At 34.4% G+C, this 8869-nt stretch overlaps 1 pseudogene; it reads left to right on the plus strand.

Moving 5' to 3' along the window:
* Nucleotides 1–8153: 8153 nt before the first annotated feature.
* Nucleotides 8154–8665, plus strand: LOC105070501 (14-3-3 protein zeta/delta pseudogene; annotated as a pseudogene).
* Nucleotides 8666–8869: the final 204 nt, after the last annotated feature.

Genomic DNA, 8869 nt, shown 5'->3' on the forward strand with positions numbered 1-8869 from the left:
TCACAGACAATAATTACTATGTTCTCATTGAAAATTGAATGTAGGTTCTTTGAAAGACTTGGGCAGAAAAAGTCTTTCTTACTAAAATCAGAGACTCTTGAGTCTTCGGTTAAGTTCTGACTTGTATGGGAGTTGAAATAGCTCTGACATCCTCCATTACCTGTGGAATGTAAAATGCAGCCATTCAGCGGTTGGCTGACGGTGACAAAGTGCAGGCTAATGGTGCTCACCCTCTGCACTAACCCTGATGTACCTGGCCTTTTCAAAACAAAGAGGTTAATGTCTAACAAGTCATGTAAAGTCAGAGTGAATGAACCCTAAAGTAAATGCAACATAGCATCCTTTGCATTTCAGTTTTCCTTGAAATATCATCACTTTAAGTTTAGTGTCAGAGCCAAAAAGGCAACAATTCTGGGTGAGGTTTGAAATTGGTGTTAACCTAATCAGAAAACAGTCCAGTAAAAAGAAGGTTGAATCACTTGCCGTCACCTGGTAGTTTTTGCTTTGGTAATCAAGGTGCTGGAATTGGATTCAAGATACTTCCCTTGAAATTAGACTTAAATCATTTTCAGTTGTGGACAAAAAATGCCACCTGCCATATCAATAAACAAAGGATGTTGCGGTCATCAAGCCAGCAGCCACTGCAGCCACCTGCCACGGTGCACCCTGAGGGGATTCAGGATGGAGAAAAACAGGTCACTGGCCCTAGAGAGTTAAGGTGCAGATCAAAGCAGTGACTTCAGTAAGCCCAGACTTTTGCATCTTCCCAAACATAGAAAAGCACTTGAGCTATCTGGTTTTCTTCAAGTAACAGTAATCGTTTGGTGTTCTTACCACTTGGTTTTTGTTAGAAAAACTCTGAATATCCTGGCTTGTCCCTTACCTCTTTGGAGAAGTCCCTCAGAGCTCTCTGAGAGGCTGTCTGTGGGGCTTACGTCCTCAGAAAGTTCACCAAAAAAAATATAACTGTCAACTTTTAGGTTGTGAATTTTTTTCAGCCGACACAGTCAAATGCCAAAACTGTGGTTTATGAAAATATAAATTAGTTTCATCATAGAAAATACTGGATATGGGAGACTTACTTTTTGAATACCTACTATGTTTAGATGTTTTTGCTTATATTATATGCAAAATGAGTATACACAAACTTACTAAGTAAATATATTTATATTTTTTCTCATTTTACCAACATGGCAATGGAAGTTCAGAAAATTAAAAGAATTTTTCAAAGTTGTGAACTCAGTAGGTAGTAAATCATAAAACCTTGTATTTGTTGATGATTTTTTGTTCGTTTTAAATATATAACGCAACTCCTGGTGCAAAGTGAAATATTCTGTTCATCACTGTATTTACAGCAGCAAAAAATGCATAGCATATACGTTCAGTTGGCTAGTTTAACCTGTTTGTGTTTGTTTCCATAACAGAATACTGCATCTGCATCACGCTTCTAAGACTGGGAGGGGGAGAGGTGGTAGGGGGCAGGGTAATCAGGAATATTGCACTGTACAAAAAGGGTGATCAAAAAAATGGCATATAAAATAGTAGACCAGAATTTAGTTGATCTGAAGTCCAAGGCACATCACCCTAAGAAAATAAAATTAGGACAGAAAGATTAGGACTTCAGCGAGGAAATAAAATGCTTCCTTAGCTCTGATCTAATCAGACTGAGGGTTTTATAGTTGTGATTTGTGTCTCTCTCCTTCCTTCTTTTAGAGGCATCTTAAATATTTAAAGACCTCGTGATCCTCCTTTAAACAGAAACTTCAGTATAGAAAGGCTAAGGCTTGATCTTTCAATAATTTTAAGTTATGGTTTGTGGCCCATATTTTTTTTCCAGCTTTACTAAGATAGAATTGACAGATCAAAATTATATGTATTTAAACTACACAGTGTGAGTCATTGTGAAATGACTGCCACATATCCATCATCTTACCCGTTATCTCAGTGTGTGTGTGAACAGTTAAAATCTAATCTCTTAGCAAATTTCAGCATATAACACAGTATTATTAACTATAATCACCAGGCTGTGCTTTAGATCCACAGAAGACCATCTTCTCCAGAAGCCCATCACTGAATTGCCTAGAGGGCAATTTGACTTAAGTAAAAATGGTAAACCTTGAAGCTGCTAGTCCTGACTGGCAATGAGATTCAACTAATTAAGCAGATAAGCAAAAGTGAGAATAATAACTAAGAACGTAGCTGGTGTAATTTATAGCTCTGTAGCAGTGACCAACTAACTGTCAAATAGAGATCATAACATTCAGAAAATAATCTTCAAGTTAATATTAGGATGTCAGCTTCTTAGAAAGCTGCCTCCGTCTTGCTTTTTCTCTGATAGGAATAAAGAGCAAAATTATTTTCTCTACAATTATTTTGCACAATAAACTAGGTAGTCTGAGTTGTATAAATATACCCTTTCCCCTTGGGATTCAACAAAGTAAAACAGAATTAATGTGTTTTTGTCACTGTTTCTGGGTGTTAGTATTTTATCATGTTATAGTTTGGATGTATATAGAGGTTTTTAAATGAACACTTATCAGTTTTAAAAGATACATTTAAAGACTATTTTTATTTTTAAATATCACTTTAAATAACCTTATTTTCCATAAATTGGTTCTCATGCAAAAAAAAAAAAATGGTGATTAAGGGTATAAATAACTGAGTCATGCGGGAATCAGTATTTCTCTCCTAAGTAGACCGTTTAGGAGGGTAGGACACTCTAGATCTGGATAATAAACTTACCCACTTGAGTGATGGTAATAAATTAGCATCACCTGGAAACTCCCAACACTCTGTAACATTTCTTATCATGTTTTGTAACCCGTGGTCAGTGCTTCTTTTTTCTTTAGAATTACAGATACCGGTAAGTAAGAAAAGTTTCTAGTTGTATGATGATATACAAGTACCTGTTCCAAGGTGTTTTTGTTTGGGAGGGAAATGTTTCTATTATTCTGTTTAGTTTAGTTTAGTTTTAATTTAGTTTAGTATTGTTTTCAACAGAAGAGAAGGAAAATATATCGATGCACAGGGAAAACAGTATAGAGAGATAATAAGAAGTGCCTGTCAAACACAGACGTGAGTGATCTGAGTGAATCACCAGCCTCCGCCTAGCACATTCTCTTCTGCTTGACAGGAGTAGACAGAGTATTAGTGAGAAGGATCACGCAGTTACACTCAGGGTTGGTGATACTTCTTTAGGAAATAAAAACAAACAGGTTCTTTGTTTCTTTAGTTCATCATTTTCAGCTTGACGTATAGGTTTCCAAACACATTCATGTCCACTGAGGATCTATTTCTACAGGTTATTTTTCTAAAGTGAGAAGGATCTTGAGTTCAGCCTCTCTTAAGTAGAAAAGTAAGCTTTCAGAGTTCAGGACAAACCCGTAGCACAAAATATCATTACACAAACATTTTCTTGGAACAAAAATATTTCTAAATGCATTGTTTATAACTGTCCTCTGTTGAGCTCTGACTCTAAGTGCCTGCGTACATTACTTCATTTAATACTATGATCATACAAAAACCTGTTCAAAAGTTACTGTTATTTCTATTATTCTCTTGATATTACCGATGAGGGAAACAGAGCATAGAGAAGCTAAGTTACTTTCTCAATGACAGACAGCTACTAGGTGAAGAGTTAGAATATAAACCCAGGTCACCCGAACTCCTGAACTTGCACCTTCAAGTGTCTGCCTGTGACTGCCTCTCAAGCAAGAGGCACGGCTGTGGACGTCAGTTCAAGAAAACAATCTGAATGATATCTGAGAGCTGATGAATGGGTCGGAGCCATAGTATAGTTGACAGAACATGCCAATATAGTTTTATTTAAACTTTCTAAAAGGCATTGAGAGTTAGCATAGGCAGAGAGGTTACTTGTTGAAATTTTAAAGGATCTCAAGCACCTAGGCTTGGATTGATCATAATCCAGCTGGTTTATTCATGACTTTCCATCATGAATTTCTAAGCTTATGTGATTAGATTGTTTTTTAGCTTACTTTAATGTAATAAGTATTAGTAAACATACTACTCAAAATAAGGGTGAGATTCTTTTTTGTCAATTTTATTGGGGTGCAATTTATAGAAAATATAATGCACATACGTAGACTTGAGTAATCATCGTCACAATCTAGACATAGAAGACCACCGTCACCCCAGAGCTCCCTAGTGCTCCTTTGCAAGTCAATACGCCTCCTTCAGCTTTAGCCCTCGACAACTACTTATCTGCTCTCTCTCACTACGGTTTAGATGCTTTTTAAGAATTTCATCTAAATTGAATCATGTAGTATGTACTTTTTCTTCTGATTTATTTTTTTCATCCATTCTGAAATTCAGTTACGTTGTTGCAGGTATCAATGGTTGTTTTTTTTTTTTAATTTATTTATTTTTATTTAGTATTCTGTTACATGGATGTTCTACAATTTATTTATCTGTTGGTGTACATTTGATTTACTTCTGCTTTTTTGGCTATTCTAAATAAAATTGCTGCAAATATTCATGGACAAATCTTTGTACATATTTTATTTTTCACTTCTCTTGGGTAAATACTTGGGAGTGAAATTGGTGGGCTGCAAAGTAAATGCAATTTTTTAGATTGTACAATGTGATGATTTAATGTACACTTGCATTACGAAATAATTACCACAAATAAGTTAATTAACACGTCCATAACTTCATATTGTTATAATTTTGTGTGTGTGCAATGAGAACACTTTAGATTCACTCCCTTAGCAAATTTCAAGTATACAATAGGGTATAATTAACTATAATCACCATGCTGTACATTAGATCCCCAGAACTAATTCATTTTATAAGTGAAAGTTTTTACACTTTGGCCAATATCTCCCCATTTCCCTCAACCTCCAGCCTCTGGCAATCACATTTCTACTCTCTGGTTCTATAAATTTGACGTTTTTAAGACTCCATATAAAAGTTGTTTGCATTTTCCTGATGATTAGTGATTTTCAGGACCCTCTCATACACCTGTTGGATGTTTGTATGTCTCTTTTGGATAAATGTATAAAGTCCTTTGCTCACTTTTTAACTGTTGTTTATTTTGCCATTGCATTGTAAGAGTTCCATATATATTGTGGATTGTAACAAATAGCAAATATATGACTTATAAATATTTTCTCCCATTCCATAGATTGCCTTTTCATTTTGCTGATCATTTCCTTTGCTGTATAGAAGGTTTTTATCTTGATGTATTCCCACATTTTTATTTTTGTTTTGCTTTTCTTGCCTGTTTTTGGTGTCATTTCCAAAAAATTGTTGCCAAGACCAATGTCAAGGAGTTTTCCTTTATGTTTTCTTTAAGGAATTCTATTGTTTCAGGTCTTACATTTATGTCTTTAATCCATTTCAAGTTAATTTTGATGTATGGTGTAATATAAGGGTCCAATTTCATTCCCTTGTATATGGGAAGCCAGTTTTCCCAGCACCACATATTGAAGAGACTATCATTTCCCCGTTGGGTATTCTTGACCCCCTTATTAACGTTTGGTTGACTGTATATTTGTGGGTTTATTTCTGGGCTCTCTATTCTGTTCCATTGGTCTATGTGACTGTTTTTATGACAGTTCCATACTACTTTGGTCACAACATCTTTGTTATATAGTTTGAAATCAGAAAGTGCAATACTTCCAAACTTGTCCTTCTTTCTGAAGAGATTTTTTGGCTATTCAGGGTGCTTTATGATTTCATATGAATTTTAGAAGTTTTTTTCTATTTCTGTGAGAAATGCCAAATAATTTTGATAGAGATTGCTTTGAATCTGTAAATTGATTTGGGAAGTGTGGACATTTTAATAATATGACTTGTCCCAATTTATGAACATGGGATCGCCTTCCTTTCTTTGTGCCTTCTTCAATTTCTATTATCAATGTTTTATAGTTTTCACTGTACAGATTTTTCACTTCTTTGGTTAAATTTATTTATAAGGATTTTATTCTTTTTGATGCTATTGTGATTGGCATTGTGTTAATTTCTTTTTCAGATAGTTCATTGTTAGTGTATAGAAATGTAACTAATATTTGTATATTAATTTTTCCTGTAACTTTACTGAATTTATTTATTAGTTCCAATAGTTTTTGGAGTCTCTAGCTACAGCAAGTTAGCAATAAAAAGAAATAAAATATATCCAATTCAGAAAGGAATAAGTTAAATTGTTTCTGCACAAAATATGCTCTTTTGCATAGGAAAATCCTAAAAGCCAGATTTTTCATGATAGCTTATTTCTGGTTCTATGTTCTTCCTTCTTTTTTTCTCTTATTTTCACCACTTTCCCACAAAGAAACTATCACTTGTGTTTTTATTTTCCTAATTCTCTTGCTTCTATTTTATATAGTTCTTTTTAACTATTGTATGTTTCCATAAAGAGTATATGATTATAGTTGTTTTAACTTCAGTAAGAAGGATATTGTGCTATATATAAAAATAATTTAAGTTTTTTTACCAAATAACATACCATTAATATTCATATACATAGTTGCTATAATTTGTTTGATCTGATTGCTGCTTCATATACCATCATATAAATATACAGTTAATTCATCTACTGTCTTGTCCATGAGCATTTGAGCTTTTGTCTATGATTTTGCTATTGTGAACTGTTTTACTATGACCATTCTTTGTATATGTCTTCTGGTATACACATATACTGGACATACACCCATGTTTCTCTTGACTTTAGATATAGGATTAACATTACTGGTCTAAACTTACAAGGTAGTACTATGATTGTTTTAGCATTTAACCTCACTAGCAATGTATGAGAGATTTAAGGCGTATATCGCTTCCAACACAGAGTACAGCCAAGGTTTTTAAATATTTGCCCATTTAATGAGAGTTACGATAGTATCTTGCAGCAGTCTTGATTGACATTGCCTCAACAATGGACAAAGCTCATTTACTAGTGACATGTATTTGCTTTGCTGTGAAATGCTTTTCATGTCCTTTGCCCCATTGTTGCCTTTGAGTTATTGGTGCTTTACATACCAATTTGTAGGGGTTCTTTAGCTAGCCTTGATAAAATTTATTTTTGGCTGTGTTTATTGCTGATAGCTTTTTCCCATTTGTAACTTATGTTTCACTTAGGAGTATTTTTTAATGAACCAAATTTTTAAATTTTAATATTGTCAAATATTGTTGTAATTTCTGTGCCTAAAATATGTTCACCAATATGTTCTACTTAGACATTCACAGTTTTGTTTTTAATATTCAAATCTTTAATCTATCTGGAGATGATTTGATTTTTCTGGATAGTTTCTTAGTTTCATCTCTGATGTACCTAAGCTTCTATGAATGCACAAGTCTAGTTCTCAGTTCTCTGTCCCATTGGCCAGTTTTCTATCCCTGTGCCAGTCGCAAACTATTTTTTTTTATTATTATAGTTAATAAAATCCTGATCATCAGTAGGAATAAACAAACAATAAATTGTTTACTTACACAATGAAATATGAAACAGTCAAAATGGATGAATGTGTTAATATGTATAAAACTTAACATTAGTAGGAGAGTCCTAAATGATTTTAAATAGCTTGATACAGTTTAAAACAAAGTTAGAAACAACTGAAAAATATACTTGTATGGACACATACAGCAATGAAAATAAATTATATAAAAAGAAATTGCATAAAGTTACTCCTTCTCCAGGCTTATGATTCAACAACCCATGAATATAATTCATTACCTGAAGATGTTACAAGAAAAACAATATGGTTATTTCAATTTAGTGCAGGGAAAGCAGTTGATAAAGTTCAACCTAAATTCATGATTTAAAAAAGAAAACCTCTTTCAGGTTTAGGAATTCAGAAATAGATGAGAACATCTTTGATCTGATAAAAGTATCATTGAAAACAAAAAGTCAGGGACTGCTGAGCCCCTGTCCACCTTCCACCAACTACTCCGGTCATAAAACATCTACTCATGAAGAAATAGAAGCTGGATCAGAAGCCAAACTGGCCAAGCAGGCTAAGCTGTGTGATGCCACAGCCACTTGCATTAAGTCAGTAACTGGGCAAGAGCTGAATTATCCAAGGGGGAGACTAATCTTCTCTAGGTCATTTATAAAAAATGTTGTAAGAAGCTGTAGGCCATTTTAGAGGGTCATCTCAAGTATTCAGTAAAAGAAAGAAGATGCTGAACAGAAACAATAGATGACTTGTGACTCCAGAGAGAAAGTTGAGACCAAGCTTAGAGTACATCTGTAACAACATACTGTCTATCTCTTTTTGGAAAAGTTCTTGATCCCAGTGTTGCACAGGCAGAGAGCAAAGTCTTCAATTTGAAAATGAAAGGTGACTACTACTGTTACATGGCTGAGGTTGCCATGGGTGACAAGAAAGGGAACATGGATCAGTCACACAAGCAGACCAAGAAGCTTTTGAAACCAGCAAAAAGGAAGTGTAATGGACTCATTCTATCAGGTTGGGTCGTTGGGTCAGGTCCTTACTTTCCCTGGGTTGTGTTGGGATCTGAACTCCTCTGAGAAAGTCTGCTCTCTTTCAAAGAGAACTTTTGATGAAACCATTGCTCAACTTGATACTTTAAGTGAGGAGTCATACAAAGACAGGAGGCTAATAATGCAACGACTGGAGACAACTTGACATTTTGCGCATCGGATCCTCAAGGAGACAAAGCCAAAGCTGGAGAAAGATGGGAAAACTAACCAGCCTTTCAACCTTTGTCTGCTTCATCCTAAAATTTACAGAAGACCATTTTTCATCCTCACTGTCCCACAGATAGGCTTTTTATGATTTGTGACAGGTTTATGTTACTTCTATTTGAATTTCTATCTTTCTCATGTGGCTTTTAAGTTTAACACTAGAAGAGTGGGATCAATTAACATTTGGGGAGTTATCTGTTTTCATTT

This window comes from Camelus bactrianus, chromosome 4 (assembly GCF_048773025.1).
Source record: "Camelus bactrianus isolate YW-2024 breed Bactrian camel chromosome 4, ASM4877302v1, whole genome shotgun sequence".
Taxonomy (NCBI): domain Eukaryota; kingdom Metazoa; phylum Chordata; class Mammalia; order Artiodactyla; family Camelidae; genus Camelus; species Camelus bactrianus.